This window comes from Canis aureus, chromosome X (genome assembly GCF_053574225.1).
Source record: "Canis aureus isolate CA01 chromosome X, VMU_Caureus_v.1.0, whole genome shotgun sequence".
Lineage (NCBI taxonomy): Eukaryota > Metazoa > Chordata > Mammalia > Carnivora > Canidae > Canis > Canis aureus.
The window spans coordinates 25,140,997-25,168,674 of NC_135649.1; positions in this window are offsets into that span (position 1 = coordinate 25,140,997).

Sequence of the window (27,678 nt, forward strand, 5' to 3'; positions counted from 1 at the left end):
AGCTGTGCATTCTGGCTCAGAGCTGTCAAAGCTTTGCCAATGTGTGGCCAATGGAGAGCATTTTGGAGGATGATGACAGGATACAATGCAAACAGCTATGTCAGATGGATAGAAATGTACCAAATAGTGAGAAGACAGCTTAGCATGTTTTTGTGTGTTTCTTCCATGATCCTCATGAGAAGCCAAAGCCTGGGCAGATTCTTGGTCACAAGTCCTGTAAACTGTTATTGCAAAACTATCACAAAATTTAAAAAGGATATAAAGTCAGCCCATTTGACTGGTGTTGGGAATAAGAAGGGGATTGGATAATTGAATGGTTTAAGTTTACAGGTATACTGACATAAGCAGAAAAGGGAGATAAACACTTGGGTAAATATAATCAGAGTGGATATATATCCACAATTTATATCATTATTAAGAAATAAGGTAAAATGTTTGCTACCGTGGGGGTTTCCACATATGGATGGGTTTTTACTCTCAGAGCTTACCTTGATAGTGTTTTCTAATCTTTTTGTTTCTTGTTAATTGACCCAGAGCTATATTACTTTTGGTTGTGCATCAAAGTATACTTGGCAAGATTTTAGTACCAGTTGTGGTCACAGTAGAGTAGCGTGTGTTCTTTATCTATGAATGTCATCTTGTACCCCTAGCCATGATACAGAAAATAATAGCTCACTCCTGATATTGCACAGCCTCATGGTGAACTGAAACAAAAAGAAATGGGAGAGATCAAATTGTTTGAAGGATTTCCTGACTAAAAATAGCATTTCATTCTTTTTTTAAAGATTTTTTAAATTTATTCATGAGATACACACACACACAGAGGCAGAAACAGAGGCAGAGGGAGAAGCAGGCCCCATGCAGGGAGCCCGACATGGGACTGAATCCCAGGTCTCCAGGATCACGCCTTGGGCTGAAGGCGGTGCTAAACCACTGAGCCATCAGTGCTGCCCGCATTTCATTCTTATAGTAGAGTCAGATATATTGATCTTTATATGTCAGTTCCTAAAACAAAACTATGATATAAAAATTAAGCTATACTAGACTTCTAAACATATGTTCTTCTTCTAAAGGCTAACAATTACTCAACCTTATTCCTGTTGACACAATTTCAACTAATAGTGACTTTTTGAATGATAAACTTGCAATATCAAGAGTGGCTCAGTTTTAATAAGATGGAGAGTTTCTTGCTGGGTAGTATGAGCAAAGACAGTATGACATCCTGAAAAAAAAAATGCAACGAAAGAAAGCATGATTCCTAGTCTATTGGTAGCAGAATATTGCCAGACATTTGCCAATGGACTACAAGGTTTATAACTTTGTAAAAAGTTGTTTATGATTATATATATATATAATCATATATTTATCAAATATACAATATAAAACATTTGATACATAATATATTTGAAATGTTTATATATTTATTATGTTTATTTATTATTCAATCATATGAATATATAATGATATATATAAATATATGATATACATAAAATTTTGTTTGTTTTCTCTTCCCTGTGTATAAATATATATAATATATTCTGATATATATTAAACATTTATCAAATATATAAACATGCTATATATCATATATAAATATATATCATATCATATATAAGTATAGTGACATATAATTACATATAAATATAATTTTGATTGCTTTCTTCCCTGGGTAAAAAGAATTCCAATTTTATGACAAAATATTAAGTTGAAATAGAGAAAATTTTACACTGAACCTTTTTGGTCTATAAAGCAATAGATATTCATATTATAGAACTATAGATGATAATCCTATACAAGAGATAACTGAGAATCTTGAATTTATGAGCCAACTCTTAGTGATGAATAGTGACTGTCTACAGATTTATGTAGAGAGGTATTCTGAAGTGAGGTCTACACTAAACTAAACACAGAAGACTGCCATACTAGATTAGCAAACTTCAAGGGGGCAAAAATGGCAGGAATGTTGGCAAATGTACTACTTATTTCTATTATCATATCATTCTTTTCCCAATGTGCATGTGTATTTTTCTTCTTTGCTGCCATTTAAGCATAGCCAGCCTGACAAATATGACTAAATGACTTTACATTAGTTAAGACAGAAACTATGATTTTAGTTAAATAACAGTACTGTCGATAAGGTGGGGCAAGATGGGATAAGGCGGGGCAAGATGGTGGAAGAGTAGGATGGGTCACCCATCCCCACCAACTTACCTAGATAATTTTCAAATCATCCTGAAAACCTACGAATTCGGCCTGAGATTTAAAGAGAGAACAGCTGGAATGCTACAGTGAGAAGAGTTCACACTTCTATCAAGGTAGGAAGACGGAAAAAAAAAGAAAGAAATAAAAAAGCATCCAAGGGGGAGGACCCCCCCCCCCAGGAGCTGGGCTAAGGCCCGGTGGCGAGTGCCCCCAGGATAGGAAAGCCCAAGCCCGGAGGAGCAGGAGCTTTACCAACCTTCCCGGACAGAAAGGCGCTCACAGGGAGTTGGAGCAGGATCCCAGGAGGGGCAGAGATGCCCTCAGGCTCCCAGGGGCACTAACAGAGGACCTGCACCCCGGGGGAGAGAGCACCACACGTCTGTCACAGGAAAGGGCTGGAGCATATGCCTGGCAGGGCCCTGGGAGGAGCCCAAGTGTCAGGTCCCATGGCAGCTCTGCGGAGGGGGCTATACAGCCCTGGGAGCATGATTCCAGTGGTGCAGACCGGGAGCCCAGGGCACCAGTGGACACAGCCCAGGATCCGGCACTCCCCCGGGACAAAGAGAGGCCGGGAGGACACAGGGCAGCAAGGATGCTCCTGCCACCAGCCGACCCTGAGCTGTGCAGATCGGCGCCCCCCTACCCCCGGAGCATCCAGGCCCCTGCAGACTGGGAGACTGAAGTAGTTACTGAGGGAGCTGACTCCAGGGGTGGAGAGCTAGCCGCTGCCACTGTTGTTGTTCATCCTGGTATCACCTTGTGCCTCGGACTGAGCAGGAGCATCACAGGATAAACAGCTTCCACTGAGCCGTGCACCTGGCAGGGGGCTGGGCAGCTCCCCCAGGTGTCCACACCTGAGAATCAGCACAGCAGGCCCCTCCCCCAGAAGACCACCTAGAAGTACAGGGGAAGAGCAAGTTATTGACCAAGCAGCGCTGGAAAGTTCCAGGGGAAGTCGAGGGATTTACAGTATGTAGAATCAGAGGATGCGCCCCCTTGTTTTTTGTTTTCTATTTGTTCCCCCCACCCCTTTTTTATTTTTCTCTTTCTCCATTTCCAATACAACTTATTTTTAGCCACTCTGCACAGAGAAAAATGACCAGAAGGAAACACTCACCAAAAAAGAAAGAATCAGAAACAGTACTCTCTCCCACAGAGTTACAAAATTTGAATTAAAATTCAGTGACAGGGATCCCTGGGTGGCGCAGTGGTTTGGCGCCTGCCTTTGGCCCGGGGCGCGATCCTGGAGACCCGGGATCGAGTCCCACATCGGGCTCCCGGTGCACGGAGCCTGCTTCTCCCTCTGCCTGTCTCTCTGCCTCTCTCTCTCTGTGTGTGACTATCATAAATAAATAAATAAATAAATAAATAAATAAATAAATAAATAAAAAATAAAAAAAATAAAATAAAATTCAGTGACAGAGAGCCAATTCAGAAGCACGATTATAAAGCTACTGGTGGCTCTAGAAAAAAGCATAAAGGATTCAAGAGACTTCATGACTGCAGAATTTAGATCTAATCAGGCTGAAATTAAAAATCAATTAAATGAGGTACACTCCACACTGGAGGTCCTAACCACGAGGGTTAATGAACGAGGTAGAAGAACGAGTGAGTGACATAGAAGACAAATTGATGACAAGGAAGGAAACTGAGGAAAAAAACAAAAACAATTAAAAGATCATGAGGATAAGATAAGGGAAATAAATGACAGCCCCAGAAGGAAAAAAAATCGACGTTTAATTGGGGTTCCAGAAGGCGCCAAAAGAAACAGAGGAACAGAAAGCATATTTGAAAAAATCATAGCTGAGAAATTCCTTAAGTTGGGAAGGGAAACCGGCTTTCAGATCCAGGAGATAGACTCCCCCCCAAAAAAATCAATAAAAATCATTAAACACCTTGACATTTAATAGTGAAACTTGCAAATTCCAAAGATAAAGAGAAGATCCTTAAAGCAGTAAGAGACACGGGATCCATAACCTTTATGGGGAGAAGAAGTATTAGGTTAAGAGCAGACCTCTCCACAGAGACCTGACAAGCAAGAAAAGGCTGGCAGGATATATTCAGGGTCCTAAATGAGAAGAACATGCAACCAAGAATACTTTATCCAGCAAGGCTCTCATTCAGAATGGAAGGAGAGATAAAGAGCTTCCAACATAGGCAGAAACTGAAAGAACATGTGACCACCAAACCAGCTCTACAAGAAATATTAAGGAGGACTCTGTAAAAGAAAGAGGAAGTCCAAGAAAACAATTCACAAAAACAAGGACTGAATAGGTATCATGATGACACTAAATTTATATCTTTCAGTAGTAACTTTGAACATGAATGGGCTTAATGACCACATCAAAAGGCTCAGGATTTTGGACTGGATAAAAAAGCAAGGCCCATCTATTTGCTGTCTACAAAGGACTCATTTTAGATGTAAGGACACCTACAGCCTGAAAATAAAAGGTTGGAGAACTATTTACCATTCAAATGGTCTTCAAAGGAAAGCAGGGGTAGCCATTCTTATATCAGATAAATTAAAGTTTATACCAAAGACTTTAGTAAGAGAAGAAGAGGGACACTATATCATACTTAAAAGATCTATCCAACAAGAGGACCTAACAATCATGAATATTTATGCCCCATATGTGGGAGCTGCCAAGTATATCAACCAATTAATAACCAAAGTTAAGACATACTTAGATAATAATACATTTATTTCTCACTCCCTTTTTTAAAAGGAAGCTCCATGCCCATAATGATGGCCAATGCAAGATCTGAATTCATGACCCTGAGATCAAGACCTGAGCTGAGATCAAGAGTTGGGTGCTTAAGCAGCTGAGCCACTCAGGCACCCCTACAAAATGGTCTCTGAGTGGACTAAAAACTACAGAACACTTCTGAAAGAAATTGAAGAAGACACAAAGAGATAGAAAAGTATTCCATGCTCATGAATTGGAAGTATTAATATTGTGAAAATGTCAATGTTACCCAGGGCAATTTACACATTCAATGCAACCCCTATCAAAATACCATGGACTTTCTTCAGAAACTTGGAACAAATCATCGTAAGATTTGTGTGGAGTCAGAAAAGACAATGAATAGGCAGGGGAATATTAAAAAAGAAAACCGTAGCTGGGGGCATCACAGTGCCACATTTCAGGTTGTACTACAAAGCTGTGGTTATCAAGACAGTGTGGTACTGGCACAAAAACAGACACATAGATCAATGGAACAGAATAGAGAATCCAGAAGTGGACCCTCAACTTTATGGTCAACTAATATTCGACAAAGCAGGAAAGAATATCCACTTGAAAAAAAGTCTCTTCAATAAATGATGCTGGGAAAATTGTACATCCACATGCAGAAGAATGAAAGTACACCATTCTCTTACACCAGACACAAAGATAATCTCAAAATGGATGAAAGATCTAAATGTGAGACAAGATTCCATCAATATCCTAGAGGAGATCACAAGCAACACCGTTTTTGAACTTGGCCACAGTAACTTCTTGCAAGATACATCCATGAAGGCAAAAGAAACCAAAGTAAAGATGAGTTATTGGGACTTCATCAAGGTAAAAAGCTTTTTCACAGCAAAAGAAGCAGTCAAAAAAACTAAAAGACAACCCATAGAATGGGAGAAGATATTTGCAAATGACCTATTAGATAAAGGGCTAGTAACCAGGATCTATAAAGAACTTATGAAACTCAACACCAAAGAAACAAACAATCCAATCATGAAATGGGCAAAAAACATGAAAAGAGATCTCACAGAGGAAGACATAGACATGGCCCACAAGTACATGAGAAAATGTTCTGCATCACTTGCCATCAGGGAAATACAAGTGAAAACCACCATGAGATACCACCTCACACCAGTGAGAATGGTGAAATTAACAAGGCAGGAAACCACAAATGTTGGAGAGAATGTGGAGAAGAGGGAACCGTCTTGCACTGTTGGTGGGAAGGTGAACTGGTGCTACCACTCCGGAAAACTGTGTGGAGGTTCCTCAAAGAGTTAAAAATAGATCTGCCCTATGACCCAGCATTTGCACTGCTGGGTATTTACCCCAAAGCTAAAATATAAAGAAGATGTGGTCTATGCATACAATGAAATATTACTCAGCCATTTAAAACGACAAATATTCAACTTTTGCTTTGACAGGGAAGGACCTGGAGGGTATTATGCTGAGCGAAATAAGTCAATCGGAGAAGGACAAACATTATATGGTCTCATTCATTTGGGGAATATAAAAATTAGTGAAAGGGAATAAAGGGAAAGGAGAGAAAATGAGTGAGAATATCAATGAGGGTGACAAAACATGAGAGACACCTAACTCTGGGAAATGAACAAGGGTAGTGGTAGGGGAGGAGGGCGGGGGGTTGGGGTGACTGGGCGATGGGCACTGAGGGGGGCACCTGGCTCGATGAGCACTGGGTGTTATGCTATATGTTGGCAAATTGAGCTCCAATAAAAAATAAATTAAAAAATAAAACAAACAAAAACAACTAAAAGAAAATAACAGTATTGTAATTTTAAAGTGTCTGCAACTAATAAATTGTATGTATGTGTATTCCAAGTTATAAAATCTTGAAACCTTACACTCATTCAATTTTTCTGTTATTCTTTTAAGGCGTGTATTCTAAATACTGACAGAAATATCCATAAAAATGCAACAAAAAAAGAGTGTGGTTAAAAATATATGGTGTATAGGTTATGTACACATGGCAATGAACAGTGTGTGAACTCTCCTTAAACTGATGTCTTCATTTTCACATTTCTCTACATGTATTCATGATTTCATAATATTTTCAGATTTCATATTAGGTCCTATTTAGAAAAGAGCTAAGAAAATAAAAGTCAGCTCTGGAATTTTAAAATGAAAATGAAGACTAAAGTTATTAAACCTGATTAAAATTGATTTCCCAATTTAACAGCTATAAACGTACTTAGAAAAAAATCACATGATTTCTTTGACTACTAATTTTTGTAAAACTGTAAAGTTGTTATGAATTTAAGTGTGATAAAGTCTGTGAAACATGTTGGATAGAGTGACACATATTAGTCAAATGAATGGTTTTATTCTTAATTTAGGCAAAGTGCTTTTTTTCCTCAGAAATGCTCCTGAGTGAGATAGTTGTTTGTACTTTATACATTTCCCAACATACATCATAAAAAAATTATCAGAGGGGCACCTGGGTGGCTCAGTAGTTGGCCATCTGCCTTTGGCTCAGGTTGTGATCCTTGGGTCCTGGGATTGTGTTCTGAATCAGGCTCACTATAGGGAGCCTACTTCTCCCTCTGCCTATGTCTCTGACTTTCTCTGTGTCTCTCATGAAAAAATACATAAGATCATTTTTTAAAAATTATCAGAAATTATAACAAGTAGAAACAAAAATATTTATAATTTCAAATTTGAGCAAATTGTTTGATAAAATAAGAGATAAATAAAATAATGCCCACAAAAATGAATGCTGATATACACAAGTCTCAAACAGAAGTGAAATATTTATTTTCTAGTCTGTTAAAAGTAAATACAAAATGGAGACTGGACTTGAGAATTCCCTAAGCATACAAAGTCATTTAAGTCATGTAAGCAAAACAAATCTGGATTATTTTATAAACATAAGCAAAAGTTAATTTTAGTTATTTCCTGTAAATGCCTTTGACAATAATAAAATAAAATTAAGCTGTATTTCTAAAATTATATGATGCAATCACTTTTAACCATTATCCTGTCGTCTGGAAAACCATTGTAATAACTGTATTTAAGGCCTATAACTTCAAGCCCCTTCATATCGGTTATTGATTTTGAAAGCTACCAGTTTATAAATTGTTCTTACATGCATAATAAATCTTTACTGAATACTATTTATTGACTTCGTGATTTGAATTTTCTTTTATCTGGATTTTAAAGATTGGGTAGAAGTACTTTTGCTTGAGGTTCATACGGCTAATCTTTCCTTTTTTTCCTGGATACATTTTTTTTATTGGAGTTTGATATGCCAACATATAGCATAACACCCAGTGCTTATCACCTCAAATGCCCCCCTCAGTGCCCATCACCCAGTCACCCAACACCCCCCAGTTCCCCTTCCACTATTCATTATTCCTTTCCCAGAGTTATGAGTCTCTCATGTTCTGTCACAATTACTGCTATTTCCCACTCATTTTCTCTCCTTTCCCCTTTAATCTCTTTCACTATTTTTTATATTCCCCAAAAGAATGAGACCATATAATGTTTGTCCTTCTCCAATTGACTTACTTCACTCAGCATAATATCCTCCAATTCTATCCGTGTTGAAGCAAATGGTGTGTATTTGTTGTTTCTAATGGCTGAGTAATATTCCACTGTATATATAGACCACATCTTCTTCATCCATATCTTTTGATGGACACCAAGGCTCCATCCACAGTTTGACTATTGTGGACATTGCTGCTATAAACATTGGGGTGCAGGTGACCTGCCATTTCACTGCACCTGTATCTTTGGGGTAAATCCCCAGCAGTGCAATTGCTGGGTCATAGGGCAGATCTATTTTTCACTCTTTGAGGAACCTCCACACAGTTTTCCAGAGCGGCTGTACCAGTTCACATTCTCACCAACAGTGCAAGAGGGTTCCCCTTTCTCCACATCCTCTCCAACATTTGTGGTTTCCTGCCTTGTTAATTTTCCCCATTCTCACTGGTGTGAGGTGGTATCTCATTGTGGTTTTGACTTGTATTTCCCTGATGGCAAGTGATGCGGAGCATTTTCTCATGTGCTTGTTGGCCAGGTCTATGTCTTATTTGGTGAAATTTCTATTCATGTATTTTGCCCATTTCATGGCTGGATTGTTTGTTTCTTTGCTGTTGAGTTTCATAAGTTCCTTATAGATCTTGGATACTAGAACTTCACCTGACAGGTCATTTGCAAATATCTTCTCCCATTCTGTGGGTTGTCTTTTAGTTTTGTTGACTGTTTATTATTCTGTGTAGAAGCTTTTTATCTTGATGAAGTCCCAAAAATTCATGTTTGCTTTTGTTTCCCTTGCCTTCATAGATGTATTTTGCAAGAAGTTGCTCTGGCCAAGTTCAAAAAGGGTGTTGCCTGTGTTCTCCTCTAGAATTTTGATGGACTCTTGTCTCACATTTAGATCTTTCATCCATTTTGAGTTTATCTTTGTGTCTGGCATAAGAGAATGGTCTAGTTTCATTCTTCTGCATGTGGCTATCCAATTTTCCCAGCATCATTTATTGAAGAGACTGTTCTTTTTCCAGTGGATAGTCTTTCCTGCTTTGTCGAATATTAGTTGACCATAGAGTTGACATCAGACCCATTTTTGGATTATCTATTCTGTTACATTGATATAGGTGTCTTTTTTTTTGTGCTAGTACCACACTGTCTTGATGACCACAACTTTGTAGTACAACCTGAAATTCGGCATTATGATGACCCCAGGTCTGGTTTTCTTTCTCAATATTCCCCTGGCCTTTCTGATTCCACACAAATCTTAAGATGATTTTTTCCAGGGATCCCTGGGTGGTGCAGCGGTATAGCACCTGCCTTTGGCCCAGGGCGCGATCCTGGAGACCCGGGATCGAGTCCCACGTCGGGCTCCCGGTGCATGGAGCCTGCTTCTCCCTCTGCCTGTGTCTCTACCTCTCTCTCTCTCTCTCTCTCTGTGACTATCATAAATCAATAAAAATTAAAAAAAATATTTTTCCAACAGTCTGAAGAAAGTCCATGGTATTTTGATAGGGATTGTATTCAGTGTGTAAATTTCCCTGGATAGCATTGACATTTTCACAGTATTAATTCTTCCAATGCATGAGCATGGAATATCTTTCCATCTCTTTGTGTCTCCCTCAATTTCTTTCAGAAGTGTTCTGTAGTTTTTAGGGTATGCATCCCTTATCTCTTTGGTTAGGTTTATTCCTAGGTATCTTATGCTTTTGGGTGCAATTGCAAATGGGATTGACTCCTTAATTTTCCTTTCTTCAGTTTCATTGTTAGTGTATAGAAATGCCACTGATTGGGATCCCTGTGTGGCTCAGCGGTTTAACACCTGCCTTCAGTCCAGGGCGTGATCCTGGAGTCCTGGGATCGAGTCCTACATCACGCTCCCTCCATGGAGCCAGCTTCTCCCTCAGTCTGTGTCTCTGCCTCTCTCTCTCTCTCTCTCTCTCTCTGTCTCTTTGTGTGTGTCTTTCATGAATAAAAAATTAAATATTCAAAAAAAAAGAAATGCCACTGATTTCTGGGCACTGATTTTATATCCGACCACACTGCAGAATTGCATATGAGTTCTAAGAGTCTGGGGGTGGAGTCTTTTGGGTTTTCTATGTGTATATCCAGTAATCTGCAAAGAAGGAGGGCTTGACTTCTTTGGCAATTTGAATGCCTTTTATTTCTCTTTGTTGCCTGATTGCTGAGGCTAGGATTTCTAGTACTATGTTGAATAGCAGTGGTGAGAGTGGACATCCCTGTCTTGTTCCTTATCTTAGAGGAAAGGCTCCAAGTGTTTCCCCATTGAGAATGATATTTTCTGTGGGCTTTTCATACGTGGCTTTGAAGATGCTGAGGAATGTTCCTTCTATCCCTACTCTCTGAAGAGTTTCATCGGGAAAGGATGCTGTAATTTGTCAAATGCTTTCTCTGCATCTATTGGGAGGATCTTATGTTTCTTGTTTTTTCTTTTGTTGACATGATCTATCATGTTGATTGTTTTATGAGTGTTGAACCAGCCTTGCATCCAGGGGATACATCCCATTTGGTCATGGTGAATAATCTTTTTAATGTACTGTTGGATCCTATTGGCAATTATCTTGTTTAGAATTGTTGCATCTGTGTTCAATAGGGATATTGGTCTATAATTCTCCTTTTTGGTGGGGTCTTTGTCTGGTTTTGGAATTAACGTGATGCTGGCCTCATAGAACAAGCTTGGAAGTGTTCCATCCCTTTCTATCTTTCAGAACAGCTTTAGTAGAATAGGTCTGGTTTCTTCTTGAAAAATTTGATAGAATTCCCCTGGGAAGCGTCTGGCCCTGGAATTTGTGTCTTGGGAGATTTTGGATGACTGCTTCAATTTCCTCCTTAGTTATTGGCCTGTTCACATTTTCTATTTTTTCCAGTTCCAGTTTTGGTAGTTTGTAGTTTTCCAGAAATGTGTCCCATTTCTTCCAGATTTCTTTAGTTATTAGCATATAGCTGCTCATAATATGTTTTTAAAATCGTTTGTATTTCCGGGTATTGGTCGTGATCTTTTTCATTCAGAATTTTATTGAATCTTTTCTCTTTTGTTTTTAAAAAGGCTGTCTAATGGTTTATCTATCTTATTAATTCTTTCAAAGAACCACCTTCTGGTTTTGTTGATCTCTTCTACAGTTCTTCTGGTATCTATTTCATTGAGTTTTGCTCAAATCTTTATTAACTCTCTTCTGCTGCTTGGTGTGGGTTTTATTTACTCTTCTTTCTCCAGTTCCTTTAGGAGCAAGGTTATCACGTGTGTTTAAGTTTTCTCCAGTTTTTTGAGGGATGCTTTATTGTGATGTATTTGCCTCTCGGGACTGATTTTGCTGTATCCCAAACATTTTGAACAGTTGTATCTTCATTCTCATTAGTTTCCATGAATCTTTTTAATTCTTCTTTGATTTCCTGGCTGACCCTTTCATCTTTAGCAGAATGCTCTTTAACCTCCACGTGTTTGAATTTCTTCTGAATTTCTTCTTGTGAATGAGTTCAGGTTTCATAGCATTATGGTCTGAAAATATCAGGGACAATCTCTATCTTTTGGTATTGGTTGAGACCTGATTTGTGAGCCAGTATGTGGTCTATTCTGGAGAAAGTTTCATGCGTCTTGAGAATAATGTGTATTCAGTTGCATTTGGATGTATAGTTCTATAAATATCTGTGAAATCCAACTGGTTCAGTGTTTAATTTAAAGGTCTTGTTTCTTTGGAGATGTCATGCTTAGAAGATCCGTCATTTGCAGAAAGTGCCATGCTAAAGTCTCCCAGTATTACTGTATTATTATCTAAGTATGATTTTTCTTTGGTTATTAATTGATATCCTTGGCAGCTCCCACATTTGGGGCATAAATATTCATGAATGTTAGGTCCTCTTGTTGGATAGATCCTTTAAGTTGATAATAGTGTCCCTCTTCTTCTTACTACAGCCTTTGGGATAAACTTTAATTTATCTGATATGAGGATTGCTATCCCTGCTCTCTTTTGGGCACTATTTGAATGGTAAATTGTTCTCCAACCTTTCATTCTCAGGCTGTCGTGTCCTTGGGTCTAAAATGAGTCTCTTGTAGGCAACAAATAGATGGGTCTTGCTTTTTCATCCAGTCTGAAACCCTGTATCTTTTGATAGGATCATGAAGCCCATTCACGTTCAGAGTTACTATTGAAAGATATGAATTTACTGTCATTATAATACTTATTCAGTCCCTGTTTTTGTGGATTATTTCCTTGGGCAAAATCTTTCTTCGTTTTTTTTTTTTTTAATATTTTAATTATTTATTCGTGAGAGACCCAGAGAGAGAGAGAAAGAAAGAAAGAGAGAGAAAGAGGCAGATACACAAGCAGTGGGAGAAGCAGGCTCCATGCGGGCAGCTTGACGTGGGGCTCCATTCCGGGTCTCCAGGATCACGACTTGGGCCAAAGGTGGCACTAAATCACTGAGCCACCCGGGCTGCCCAGGCATCCTATTTCTTGTACAGAGTCCCCCTTGATATATCTTGCAGATCTGGTTTGGGGGTCATATATTCTTTCAGTTTCTGTCTATCCTGGAAGTTCTTTATATCTCCTTCTATTCTGAATGAGAGCCTTGATGGATAAAGTATGCTTGACTGCATGTTCTTCTCATTTAGGACCCTGAATATATCATGCCAACCCTTTCTGGCCTGTCACTTCTCTATGGAGAGCTGTCTTCTAAATCTAATAGTTCTCCCTATATAAGTTAGGGATCTCTTGTCTCTTGCTGCTTTAAGTATTTTCTCTCTATCTTTGGATTTTGCAAGTTTCACTATTAAATGTCAAGGTGTTGAACGGTTTTTTATTGATTTTAGAGGGGGAAATCTCTATCTCCTAGATCCGAATGCCTGTTTACCTTCCAAATTGGAGAGAAGTTCTCAGCTATGATTTGTTCAAATATGCTTTCTGGTCCTCTGTCTCTTTTGGCGCCATCTGGAATCCCAATTAAACGTCGATTTTTTTCTTCTGAGGCTGTCATTTATTTCCTTTAACCTTTCTCATGATATTTTAATTGTTTTTGTCTTGTTTCCTCAGCTTCCATCCTTGCCATCAACTTGTCTTCTATGTCACTCACTCTTCTACCTCATTAACCCTCGTCGTTAGGACCTCCAGTTTGGATTGCATCTCATTTAATTGATTTTTAATTTCAGCCTGATTCGATCTAAATTCTGCAGTCATGAAGTCTCTTGAATCCTTTACACTTTTTTCTAGAGCCACCAGTAGCTTTATAATTGTCCTTCTGAATTGGCTTTCTGACATCAAATTGTAATTCAAATTCTATAACTCTGTGGCATTGAGTACTGTTTATGATTCTTTCTTTTGTTGTGAGTTCTTCTTTCTAGTCATTTTGCTCTGTGCAGAGTGGCTATATGAGCGGGCTGCATCAAGAATATCAATCACGTCCTAAGTAAATTTTACCCTAAATGATTCTGCTGAGGTCAGAGACCAGAAATTGAAAACAAAGGTCAGAACTCCTGAGGCCCTGCCAGGCGCAGGCTCCAGCCCTTTACTGAGCTCGGCCCACAGTCTGTGGTGTGTTCTTCCCTGGGTGCACTTCCGCTCCTGAAGACTCCGGAGACTGGAGGCTCCACTACCCCTCCTGCGGTTCTGCTCAATTTCCCTGCTAAGCACCTTTCCATCTGGGAAGAATCCCGCAGGGATTTTTATAGCTCCTGCTTCTCTGGGACTGGGCTTTCCTGTCCTGGAGGCTTTCACTGCCTGGCCTTAGCCCGGGTGGTCATGGGCCATCCCCCACGTGATTCTTTTTTTATTTTTTTTTCTTCCACCTTCCTTTGTTAGAAGTGCAAACTCTTCTCTCTGTAGTGTTCCAGCTGTTCTCTCTTCAAATCTCAGGTCATATTCATAGGTTTTCAGGATGATTTGAAATTATCTAGGTAAGTTGTTGGGGACAGGTGACTTGGGGACCCTACGCCTCTGCCATCTTGCCCCGCTCTGATATGGCTAATCTAAATGTGGATACTTGAAGTCCAAGTAAAAATTATGCAGAGAAATGACATTAACATAATAGAAGAAAGGGCAAGCCTAAACTTTCATTCCCCCACAGAAACAAACAAACAAACAACAAACACCTAGCAGGAACTGTAAAAACCAACATTCTTAGTATGTTGGAAAATAGTCAAAGGATTATAGCTGACAAGTAAACACAGATTTTTTTTTTTAAAGGTATCTTGAAAATGGAAGGCAAGATTTATGACATTTTTATTTGCTGTCAACCTAACCCCTACTCTTGTGCTCTGGCAGTTTTAAAGTAGTGGAAGTTTCAAAGCAGTGTCATCCTGTGCCCCAGTAGGGGACCCTTGTCCCTGGTTTCTGAGGGATTAGAGCAGATCTTACTTGTGAATTACTGTGTATGACTATTCTAACATGTCCAAGGGCTTGCTGAAGAGTGAATATGAAGTGTTAATTTCTGCTTTCCCTAATTTGGAGCACAGATTGGAAAAGTGAAGACATTTTCTTAAAAGATGCTGCATTTCACAAGCTAAAAAGCCTGAGGCAAAAAATAACTGGTCAAGACATAAAATAGAAATACAGAAGGCTCAGAGTAGAACCTGAGATTCTTTGGGTAATTATAAAAATGAAAACTGCTTAAGGATATGGAAGAATTTCAAAAGTCACACACATGCCAAGAGCAACCTACATACTCAAAAAAGAGCAGAATAGACCCCTAAACTCTCATCTCTGACTGATCCCTATACTTAGTGTAAGGCTGGATAACTGTTGAATGAATCCTCCAGCAAAAGCTAATCTGAAAACACTGGGAGGTGTTTTTTTTTTTTTTAATTTTCGGTTTCTGTTTTTGTTTTTTTTTTAATTTTCAGAGGTGCTTGTTTTTATTTTCAGTTTTTGTTTGTTCTTCTTTCTTCTCTCTCTCTCTCTCTCTCTCTCTCTCTCTCTCTCTCTCTCTCCTGCTCTTTCTATTAGATCTTAGCATTCAAGGGAATATCTGCCAATCCATTACTTAAAGGAGACCTAAATGAATAGAGACTTTAGTCACCACACATGATAAGGAACATTCTTTGCCAAAAAAGAAAAAAAAAGAAAAAAGAGTTTGGAAAAGTACCTAAACAAATAGACTACTATAACATGCAACAACAACACCAACAAAATAAATCCTGGAGAAGAGAGAAAAATGTGAATTTCAGAGTTAGAACATTAAAATGTTCAGATGTCTAATTTTTGACCACAAAATGAGGCATATAAAAAATAGGAAAGTACCACTTATTTACAGGAACCGAACAAACTGACAAAATTCACCCTGAGGAGGCTTAGATATCTGACTTACTAGAAAAAAATTGAATACAATTATCTTGAATATGTCCAACGATCTAAAGGAAATTATGGCCAAAAAACTAAGCAAATTGGTATATGATCAAAATAAAAATATCAGTAAAGAGAATTCATTAAAAAGGTTCAAACATGAGATCCCTGGATGGCTCAGTTTTTTAGCACCTGCCTTTGGCCCTGGGCATGATCCTGGAGTCCTGAGATCTAGTCCCACATCGGGCTCCCTGCATGGAGCCAGCTTCTTCCTCTGCCTGTGTCTCTGCTCTGTGTGTATGTGTGTGTCTCGTGAAAAAATAAATAAAATCTTTATAAAAGGATCAGGGCAGCCTCGGTGGCATAGCAGTTTAGCACCGCCTGCAGCCTAGGGCGTGATCCTTGCGACCCTGGATCGAGTCCCACCTCCGGCTCTCTGTGTGGTGCCTGCTTCTCCCTCTGCCTGTGTCTCTGCCTCTCTCTCTCCCTCTCTCTCTCTCTGTATCTCTATGAATAAATAAATAAATAAATAATCTTTAAAAATAAAATAAATAAAAATAAAAAAGGATCAAACATAAATTCTGGAGATGAGAATTACAATAAGTGATATTAATTCAATAACAGAGATTTTGCAGCATATTTGAACAGGCAGAAGGAAAATCAGCAAAATAGAAGACATGTCAGTTGGAATTATTGAGTTTGAGGAGAAAGAGTAAAGAATGAAGAGAAGTAAGTAGAAAAAAGTATAATGAATGAAATAAAACAAAGTGAATGAAGAACAGTTAACAGAAACTACAATGTACCAACATAAATGTTAAGTGGATGACCAACATACATATCATGGGAATTCCAGAAGGAGAAAAAAATACAGAAAAATGAAGAATGAATATTTGGATAATAATAGACAAAAGCTCAATTTTATGAAATACATGAATCTGTCAATCCAAGATGCAAAATAAACTAAAGTAGGCAAAGCCCAAAGAGATACACACCAAGACACACTATAATCAAACTGTTAAAGCCAAAAACAGAATCTTGAAATCCGCAAGGAAGTAAAATTCACTGTGTATAAGGAATTCTCAGTAAGATTAAGAGATGTGGAGAAATTTGGGATCCCTGGGTAGCTCAGCAGTTTAGCACCTGCCTTTGGCCCAGGGCATGATCCTGAAGTCCCAGGATCAAGTCCCATGTCGGGCTCCCTGCATGGAGCCTACTTCTACCTCTGCCTGTGTCTCCGCCTCTCTCTCTCTTTGTGTCTCTCATGAATAAATAAATACAATCTTTAAAAAAAGAGAGAGATGTGGAGAAACTGGAACCCTTGTGCACTGCATTGGTGGTAAGAGTATAATATGGCATCACTCTTAGGGAAATAGTATGGAGGTTCCTAAAAAAATGAAAACTGCAGCTACCATATGATCTAGAAATAACACTTTTGGGTATTTTTTTTTTAATTTTTATTTATTCATGATAGTTACAGAGAGAGAGAGAGAGAGAGAGGCAGAGACACAGGCAGAGGGAGAAGCAGGCTCCATGCACCGGGAGCCCGATGTGGGATTCGATCCCGGGTCTCCAGGATCACGCCCTGGGCCAAAGGCAGGCGCCAAACCGCTGCGCCACCAGGGATCCCTATGAAATAATTGAAAACAAGAATTCAAGGAGATATTTGCACTCCCATGTTTATTTAGCATTATTCTCAGTAGTCAACATATGCAAACAACCTAAACGTTGATCAATGCATGATCTATCTCCTTATCCATCTATCTAATCTATATCTGTCTATCTATCCAACTCATACTATTTGGGATTTAAAAAAAAAAGAAGGAAATTCTATAATATACTACAATATATGTGAACCTTCAGGACACTATGTTAAGTGAAATAAGACAGTCACAGAAGGACAAATACTTCACAGTTGCAATTAAATGAGGTATATAAATTTTTCAAACTCATAGAAGCAGAAAGTAGAATGGTGGTCATCCGGGGTTGGGATGGAGTACATATGGGATTTTCTGTTCATCCCTGCCTCCTCAGGGATGTGGAGTTTCAGCCATCCAAGATGAAAAAGTTTCAGAGAGATGTGGTAAACCAATGCATCCATAGTTACTAATATTGTACCATACACTTAAAAATCTGTAAATAGGGTAGATTTCATGCTATATGTTTTCAACACACACACACACACTCACACACACACACACACACACAGACACGAGTGTTAGTAAGAATGTGGAAAATTTTCAATCCTTATATACTGTTAGTAAGACTATAAAATGGTACAGCAGCTGTAGAAAACAGTTTGTTCCCCAAACAGCTATTCATAAAATTACTATAAGACTCTGGAATACTCCTAAGTATATATTCAAAAATGAAATCAGTGTATCAAAGAGATATGTGTACATCAATGTTCATTGCAATATTATTCATAATAGCCAAAAGTGGGAAATCATTTATGCCCATCAATAGATGTAGGGGTTAAAATATGTGTTGCATACATACAATGGAATGTTATTTAGCCATTAAAAGAATGATTTTCTGACATATGTTACAACATCAATAAATTTTTATTAACATCAATAAATTTTGGAACATTATGTTAATGTGAATTAGCCAGACAAAAAAGAGAACAAATATTTTACTAATCCACTTATATGGAATATCTAAAATAAACATTATTCATTCAGATAGAAAGTGGATTAGAAGTTCCTGAGGACTAGGTGCAGGGTGAAACAATTATTGCTTAATTGTTACATAGTTTCTGTTTAGAGGATAATCATCTTTTGAAATACCTAGTGGTGATGGTAGCACAACATTGTGAATATAATTAGTGATATTTAATTCTATACTTAAAATGGTTAAAATGGCAAAATTTGCATTTGTTACATATATTATTTCATAAATAAAATATTAATAATGTAATATATGAAAGAACAGTTATACAATTTTAATCGGTATATAATTTAGGATGTGAGTCATATCTCAATAAAGCTTTTAAGAAATTTTGCAGTCATCTCTAAAATCTCTCTATTATTATGTGAATGTGATTGTGTGTGTATATATGTGTAGAGGTTGTGGGGGTAGGGATGTAGGGATGAAATCTCTACATAAACAAAATGTGTGTCTAATTGTAAATAAGTAAATTATTATATACTTTTAAGCTATCTTAAAATGTTCTTAGTAAATATTTGTGAGTTCAAAACAAAATGAGGGACGCCTGAGTGGCTCAGCTGTTGAACATCTGCCTTTGGGTCAGGGTGTGATCCTGGAGTTCTGGGATTCAGTCCTGCATGGGGGTCCTTGTGGGGAGCCTGCTTCTCCCTCTGCCTGTCTCTTCCTCTCTCTGTGTCTCTCATGAATAAATAAATAAAAATTTTAAAAAATAAATCCAAAATGAATAAAGTATTAAACTTAATAACTATCTTCTTATTTGTTAAATTTGAAAAAAAATTCTTTTTTTTTTTAGAGAGAGAGCATGCATGAGTAGGGGGGAAGGACAGAGGGAGAGGGAGAGAGAGAGAGAATCTTCAGCAGGCTCCAACCCCAGTGCAGAGCCTGACTCAGAGCTCCATCTCATGACCCTGAGATTATGACCTGAGCCAAAATCAAGAGTCAGACACTTAACCAAATGAGATACCCAGGCATCCTTGAAAAAATTCCTTAATGAATACCACCAGCATCAATTTCTAAACATCACACATTATTTATTGTAGTTAAGCAAGTTCCTCTTTAGAAAATTCATGGATCTGCGATGCTTGGGTGGCTCAGTGGTTGAGCATCTGCCCTTGGCTCAGGGCATAATCCTGGTCCAGGGATCGAGTCCTGCATTGCGCTCCCTGTGAGGAGCTTGCTTCTCTCTATATATATCTCTCTCTCTCTGTGTGTCTTTCATGAATAAATAAATAAAACTTTTTTAAAAAGAAAATTATTGTATATCACAATTGTGAATCATCTTAAGCATCCATGATGCTTATAGTATGAAAATGGCTGAATTTTTGTCAATATTATTTTTTTCTGAGACTTTTTAGGAGAAATTTATTTAAGACTTCACAAGCACAGCAATATATTAATTTGTGATAAATGAATAAATAGAATTGTGACTGTATATACCCCCAAACCAAACAATACTTTATAAGTTCAATGAGAGCAAGATCTCTAATTATTACATTTCAGATATTTAAAGAAGACTTTAAAAATTTATTACAAAATAAATTCACTTATGAAATATTTCTCCTGTTAGTTAATTATTACTTGCCATTTCATTTGTATGGTTCTATGATTTTCTAGCTTCTACTCTGAAGGTTTTCTGTATGTTTACTAAATTCAGGTAGTGAAATAGGGAATGCATGTGTTTGTGTGTGTGTGTGTGTGTGTATGTGTGTATTGTGTGAACTTTCACATGGCATGTGTTATTATTTGTTATATTAGGTGGGGAAATAACATATATTTATTTATATTTAAAATAGGTTTATTTTATTGGAAAAGCCTTGAAATAATTGGCAAGAGTAACTCATGTTCTATTAACTATTTTATACCTTCTATCACAGATAACCTTGTTAATGAAAATGTATTCAGTGGAGCAATATGATCATCATCTTCTGGGATTCATTAAAAATACAGAACCTTGGGCCCCAGTCCAGATCTGCTGAATCAGAATCTGCATTTTAAGGAGCTCCTCAGGTAGCCCCTTGAAAATTTAATAAGTATTGACATAAGCATATTAATTCACTTTCGTTTGGACAAACAACCTAACATTTAGTAGTTTAAAGGAGGAACACATTTGTTTACTCATGATTATGTAGTTGTAGATTAATATTCTCATTCATGTGTCTATCATATGGTTGCCTGTCACCAGGTGTGAAGGAGGAACCTGGGCTATGTGTTACAGTGTTCCTAGGAGCAGTAAGAGAGGACATGCAACATTGCCCCAGCAGTTTTCAAACCTTGGTTTGTGTCATATCTGCTAGTACCCATTTAACCAAATTAAGTCATATGACAAAACCCAGATCTTGTATCTGAGGGATTCAAGATGGACTCAACCTCTTAATGAGAGGAGCTGCAAAGTGTCATCATACAGGAGGACACTGGTGATATGGATGTAAAGAATCTGATTATTTTACTCTCTACTACAGGCCTCTACATAAAATATCCAAACCCTCCTATTTCTTAATGAAAAAAAGTAATTTACTAATGCTTCATGCTCTACCAAATAAGTAGACATAATTAAGGAAACTGAGGCAAATGGACTCAGGCTACACTTAATCATTCATCAGTTGATTGGTTACTATCCTCATGGCCTCTCCCTTTTCATTGTCAAAGGAAAAGTAGCTTATCTCAGAAGATATAATAATTATATATTGTTACTTAATAAAGTCTATTTATAGATTAGAAATGGAATGATCTGATAAATACATATTATTGTAGAAACACAGGTCATATCTGTGACACAGTATCTCATATTAGGTAGTAATTGCATTTACTCATAATTATGTGTGCATGTGTTCTTATGTATTTGTAATTTGCAACAATTTAAAAAAACACAAAGACAAAGTCTAAGAAAGTCACAAGTTGTGATGATACACTTCACCAGGAAAGACTTTAAGCCTCCTCAAGATCTAAAGACATAGAATTAACATTACTAGCATCTAAAAGTGCAGTAAAACCTTAATTAACCATGGTCAAATGAACTTCAATACCTTATTTTAATTGTCATTCTGGATGTGTTTTATTATATAGATAATCGACACATAATTACTCATACTTAATGCACAAATAAAAAGCAGCATAGTCTGTGGCACACTTAAGTATTTTGTGATTGTTATTGACTGAACATTTACCTTATATTCGAATAAATTTTATATATTGTATATATCTTTCTTAATTAAACTTCATAATAAATTCATAAATTAGATGCAAATATTTTTTCAAAGTAGACAAAAAGTGGTCAAGAGAGGTCTGGGGATCTCAATACATTCAGTTCAGCCTCTTACTTAACCTACATACCTTCTGATAAGTGCAGGCATTTAGAATATTGAGACAAGGAAACTGTAAGACTTTCAATGATCAAAAAATATCAAAATATGTTGCCTATATGATATCATGAATGCAACAACATTAGAATTGATCTTTAACAAAATGTTTTGAACTTAAGATTCTTTTCCTAAGAAAAACAGAATATCCAGAATACTCTAATATATGAACAATTTTGGTTAATAGATGTTTTATTGTAGATCATTAAAGTTCTCTAATTCTATATTATGCCAACATGATAATCTAATTTATTAAAATATTCAAGTAATTGGCCACATAGATCAAAAATAGGTTCTAAGTTCATTTAATTTTCACCTTTAAACTAGTTTTTTTTAATTATCAAGAAATTCTTCTTTACTTCTGCTACTTGACATTAAGAACTTACTTTGATGAGTCATAATAAATAGTTAATCATTATTAAATCACGTTACATGATAAAATAGAGGAAAAGTAGAGTAAACAATATTGTCATGCCGAATTGCATTTAGTTTGTTGAGTAGGGAAATTGTTTATGAATAATATTTATACATAAAGATTTTTACATGTCCTAAAATGAATCTTCAAAAATAATATGCAAGGATAGCTCTTTCAGGTAAGATTGCAGAGTTGGAGGATCCTAAGTTCAGCTCATCCTATGGATAAACATAGATAACACCCACATAAGTGTAAATAACCTAGCAAACTACCCAAAGACTGGCAGAACAGACTCCCCACAAGTAATCATAGAAATTAAACCACACTGAAAGTGATAGGAAAGTCAGTGATGAAGTCAAGAACCAAACTGACCTGTAAGACTCTCCACTGGAGGGAAGGACATTATCATCATGGATAAGGGAAAGGATCCCACCCCAGGAACTCCAGGTATAGATGACCCACAATAGGAAGATGTATCCCCATAACATTTGGCTTTGTAAACCAATGGAGTTTAACTTCATGAGTTCCTACAATCAGTGGGGCTAACCATGTGGATCTTTAGAAATCAGCAGCTTTATTCCAGGAGAGGCAGACAGCAATAAGAAACTGACTCACTGCCCTTAAAGGGATAGGGATAATAAAACAAACAACTCTGCTGAGAAAACTGCATAGAAGTAGCAGTTTGAAAAATGCTTGGAGTATATGGGAAGATTTATTTACTAGTCACAAAACATATGTTGAGGGGCAGGGATCTTTAAGAGACCTTTCCAAGAACAAAACAGCTAGTGGGTGCTATTTTCCTCCCCACTCCACAGCTTAGGAATGAACAAGGATGGGAACTAGTGCAAACATTCTCTACCTATTTTACTAATAATATGCCCACTTTTGCACTCTCCTGTGGACCTGTCACCTCCAACATGGCCTTGGCAGGTGTTCTACAAAGCAGATCCAGGTCTAATCCCATGACAAAGCAGTGGAAGAGGACACCTTGCTATCACCATGAGCCTTTCCCCACATTCTCCTGCAGACCCATCCATCCAACATGTCCTCTACAGGAGTCCATCCAAAGTTGTATCACAAGCATGGCTTGTGAAATAGCCTGAGAGTTGCCAGAAATACTCCAAACTTACTCCTGTGCTGTGGAGAGGGGAAGATAACCACATATATCAGCTCCACTGTGACTCCAGTATTGGCCGGGGGGCAGACATATGATTGAACTTCAGGCCTGCCCATGAAAAAAAGCCTCTCAGGAGAAAACACAAAGAGAGCATGCTTCAATTTCCTGTAACTATGGAAAATGCTTGCTTAGACCTAACTCAATCCCAGGTAGCCCTAGATAGGCCCATTAAGATGGCAGGGATCAAATCCTGCCCACAACAGGCAAAGAGAGCCATTGCAGATGACTGGACTGAAGGCAAACCTGGTTGAGCCAACAGTAAGGCACAAACAACACATATAGGAGACACCTCCAAAGCACAAGGTTCTGGTGAATAGATGGATATTGCATTACAGGACACTATAGGACCTCTTCTTTATTAGGCCACTAGTTTCAAGAGGAGGAGATGTAGCTGACTTTCCTAATACAAAGAAACAGACATAGAGAGTTAGAATGAGGAAGCAAAGGAATATTGTCTCAAATGAAAGATAGGACAAGAATCAGAGAAAAACATCTAAGTGAAATGGAGATAAGCAACATGCCTGTTAGTGAATTTAAAGTAAAGGTGGGGGGAGGGGCAAGATGGCGGAAGAGTAGGGTCTCCAAATCTCCTGTCTCCACCAAATTACCTAAAAACCGTCAAATTATCCTGAAAATCTAGGAATTCGGCCTGAGAATTAAAGAGAGACCAGCTGGAATGCTACAGTGAGAAGAGTTCGTGCCTCTATCAAGGTAGAAAGACGGGGGAAAAAGAAATAAAGAAACAAAAGGCATCCAAGGGGGAGGGGCCCCGCGAGGAGCCGGGCTGAGGCCGGGGCGAGTGTCCCCAGGACAGGAGAGCCCCGTCCCGGAGACGCCCGAGCTGCACCGACCTTCCCGGGCGGAAAGGGGCTCGCAGGGAGTTGGAGCAGGACCCAGGAGGGCGAGGATGCCCTCGGGTTCCCTGGGACAGTAACAGAGCAACTGCGCACCCAGGAGAGTGCGCCCAGCTCCCTAAGGGCTGCAGTGCTCACGGCCGGACCCGGAGCAGCTTGGAGGGGCTCAGGGGCGACTCCGTGGAGGGGGCTGCAGGGCCTCGGGAGCAGCTCGGCGGGGGCTCGGGCAGAGGAAGAGGCTCCGTGTGGAGGGGGCTGCACGGTTCCAGGACCAGCTCGGAAGGGCTCGGGCAGAGGAAGAGGCTCCGTGCAGAGGGGGCTGCGCGGTTCCAGGAGCAGCTCAGAGGGGCTCGCGGCGGCTCCGCGGAGGGGGCTGCCCGCCCAGGAGCGCGAATCCAACAGCCCAGGCCCCTGAGCACAGGGCGCCAGGACACAGCCCAGGATCCGAACTCTCCCCCCGGGACAGGCAGAGGCCAGGAGGGCCCACAACAGCGAGGACGCTCCTGCCCCGAGCTGAGCAGATCAGCGGCCCCGCACGGAGCCTCCAGGCCCTGCAGATGGAGAGCTCCGGAGTTCCTGTGGGGGCTGAATCCAGGTTTCAAGAGCTGGCCCCGCCACTAGGGCTGTTGCTCCTGGGGCCTCACGGGGTAAACAACCCCGACTGAGCCCTGCACCAGGCAGGGGGCAGAGCAGCTCCCCCAAGTGCTAACACCTGAAAATCAGCACAGCAGGCCCCTCCCCCAGAAGACCAGCTAGACGGACAAGTTCCAGGGGAAGTCAAGGGACTTAAAGTATACAGAATCAGAAGATACTCCTCCTTGGTTCTTCTTTTCTTTTTTTTTTTTTTTTTGTTGTTGTTGTTTTGTTTTGTTTTGTTTTGCTTTGCTTTTTGATTTGTTTCCTTCCCCTAACACCTTTTTTTCCTTTCTTTCTTTTTCTTTCTCTTTTTTCTATTTTTTTTTCATTTTTTCTTCCTTTTTCTCCCCCCTTTCTCTTTTCTTTCCTTCTTTCTCTACTCTCTTTTTCTCCTTTTCCCAATACAACTTGCTTTTGGCCACTCTGCACTGAGCAAAATGACTAGAAGGAAAACCTCACCTCAAAAGAATCAGAAACAGTCCTCTCTCCCACAGAGTTACAAAATCTGGATTACAATTCAATGTCAGAAAGCCAATTCAGAAGCACTATTATACAGCTACTGGTGGCTCTAGAAAAAAGCATAAAGGACTCAAGAGACTTCATGAATTTAGAATTTAGAGCTAGTCAGGCAGAAATTAAAAATCAATAGAATGAGATGCAATCCAAACTAGAAGTCCTAATGAAGAGGGTTAAAGAGGTGGAAGAACGAGTGAGTGACGTAGAAGACAAGTTGATAGCAAAGAGGGAAACTGAGGAAAAAAGAGACAAACAATTAAAAGACCATGAAGATAGATTAAGGGAAATAAACGACAGCCTGAGGAAGAAAAACTTAGGTTTAATTGGTGTTCCCGAGGGCGCCGAAAGGGACAGAGGGCCAGAATATGTATTTGAACGAATTCTAGCTGAAAACTTTCCTAATCCGGGAATGGAAACAGGCATTCAGATCCAGGAAATAGAGAGAAACCCCCCTAAAATCAATAAAAACCGTTCAACACCTCGACATTTAATAGTGAAGCTTGCAAATTCCAAAGATAAAGAGAAGATCCTTAAAGCAGCAAGAGACAAGAAATCCCTGACTTTTATGGGGAGCAGTATTAGGGTAACAGCAGACCTCTCCACAGAGACCTGGCAGGCCAGAAAGGGCTGGCAGGATATATTCAGGGTCCTAAATGACAAGAACATGCAACCAAGAATACTTTATCCAGCAAGGCTCTCATTCAAAATGGAAGGAGAGATAAAGAGCTTCCAAGATAGGCAGGAACTGAAAGAATATGTGACCTCCAAACCAGCTCTGCACGAAATTTTAAGGGGGACTCTTAAAAATCCCCTTTAAGAAGTTCAGTGGAACAAACCACAAAAACAAGGACTGAATAGATATCATGATGACACTAAACTCATATGTTCAAAAGTAACTCTGAACATGAATGGGCTTAATGATCCCATCAAAAGGCGCAGGGTTTCAGACTGGATAAAAAAGCAGGACCCATCTATTTGCTGTCTACAAGAGACTCATTTAGGACAGAAGGACACTTACAATCTGAAAATAAAAGGTTGGAGAACCATTTACCATTCGAATGTTACTCAAAAGAAAGCAGGGGTAGCCATCCTTATATCAGATAAACTAAAATTTACCCCGAAGACGGTAGTGAGAGATGAAGAGGGACACTATCTCATACTTAAAGGATCTATCCAACAAGAGGACTTAACAATCCTCAATATATACGCCCCGAATGGGGGAGCTGCCAAATATATAAATCAATTATTAACCAAAGTGAAGAAATACTTAGATAATAATACACTTGTACTTGGTGACTTCAATCTAGCTCTTTCTATACTCGATAGGTCTTCTAAGCACAACATCTCCAAAGAAACGAGAGCTTTACATGATACACTGGACCAGATGGATTTCACAAATATCTACAGAACTTTACATCCAAACTCAACTGAATACACATTCTTCTCAAGTGCACATGGAACTTTCTCCAGAATAGACCACATATTGGGTCACAAATCGGGTCTGAACCGATACCAAAAGATTGGGATCGTCCCCTGCATATTCTCAGACCATAATGCCTTGAAATTAGAACTAAATCACAACAAGAAGTTTGGAAGGACCTCAAACACGTGGAGGTTAAGGACCATCCTGATAAAAGATGAAAGGGTCAACCAGGAAATTAAGGAAGAATTAAAAAGATTCATGGAAACTGAGAATGAAGATACAACCGTTCAAAATCTTTGGGATGCAGCAAAAGCAGTCCTAAGGGGGAAATACATCGCAATACAAGCATCCATTCAAAAACTGGAAAGAACTCAAATACAAAAGCAAACCTTACACCTAAAGGAGCTAGAGAATAAACAGCAAATAGATCCTAAACCCAGCAGAGAAGAGAGTTAATAAAGATTTGAGCAGAACTCAACGAAATCGAGACCAGAACTGTGGAACAGATAGAACCAGGAGTTGGTTCTTTGAAAGAATTAATAAGATAGATAAACCATTAGCCAGCCTTATTAAAAAGAAGAGAGAGAAGACTCAAATTAATAAAATCATGAATGAGAAAGGAGAGATCACTAACAACACCAAGGTAATACAAACAATTTTAAAAACATATTATGAACAGCTATACGCCAATAAATTAGGCAATCTAGAAGAAATGGACGCATTCCTGGAAAGCCACAAACTACCAAAACTGGAACAGGAAGAAATAGAAAACCTTAACAGGCCAATAACCAGGGAGGAAATTGAAGCAGTCATCAAAAACCTCCCAAGACACAAGAGTCCAGGGCCAGATGGCTTCACAGGGGAATTTTATCAAACGTTTAAAGAAGAAATGATACCTATTTTCCTAAAGCTCTTTGGAAAGATA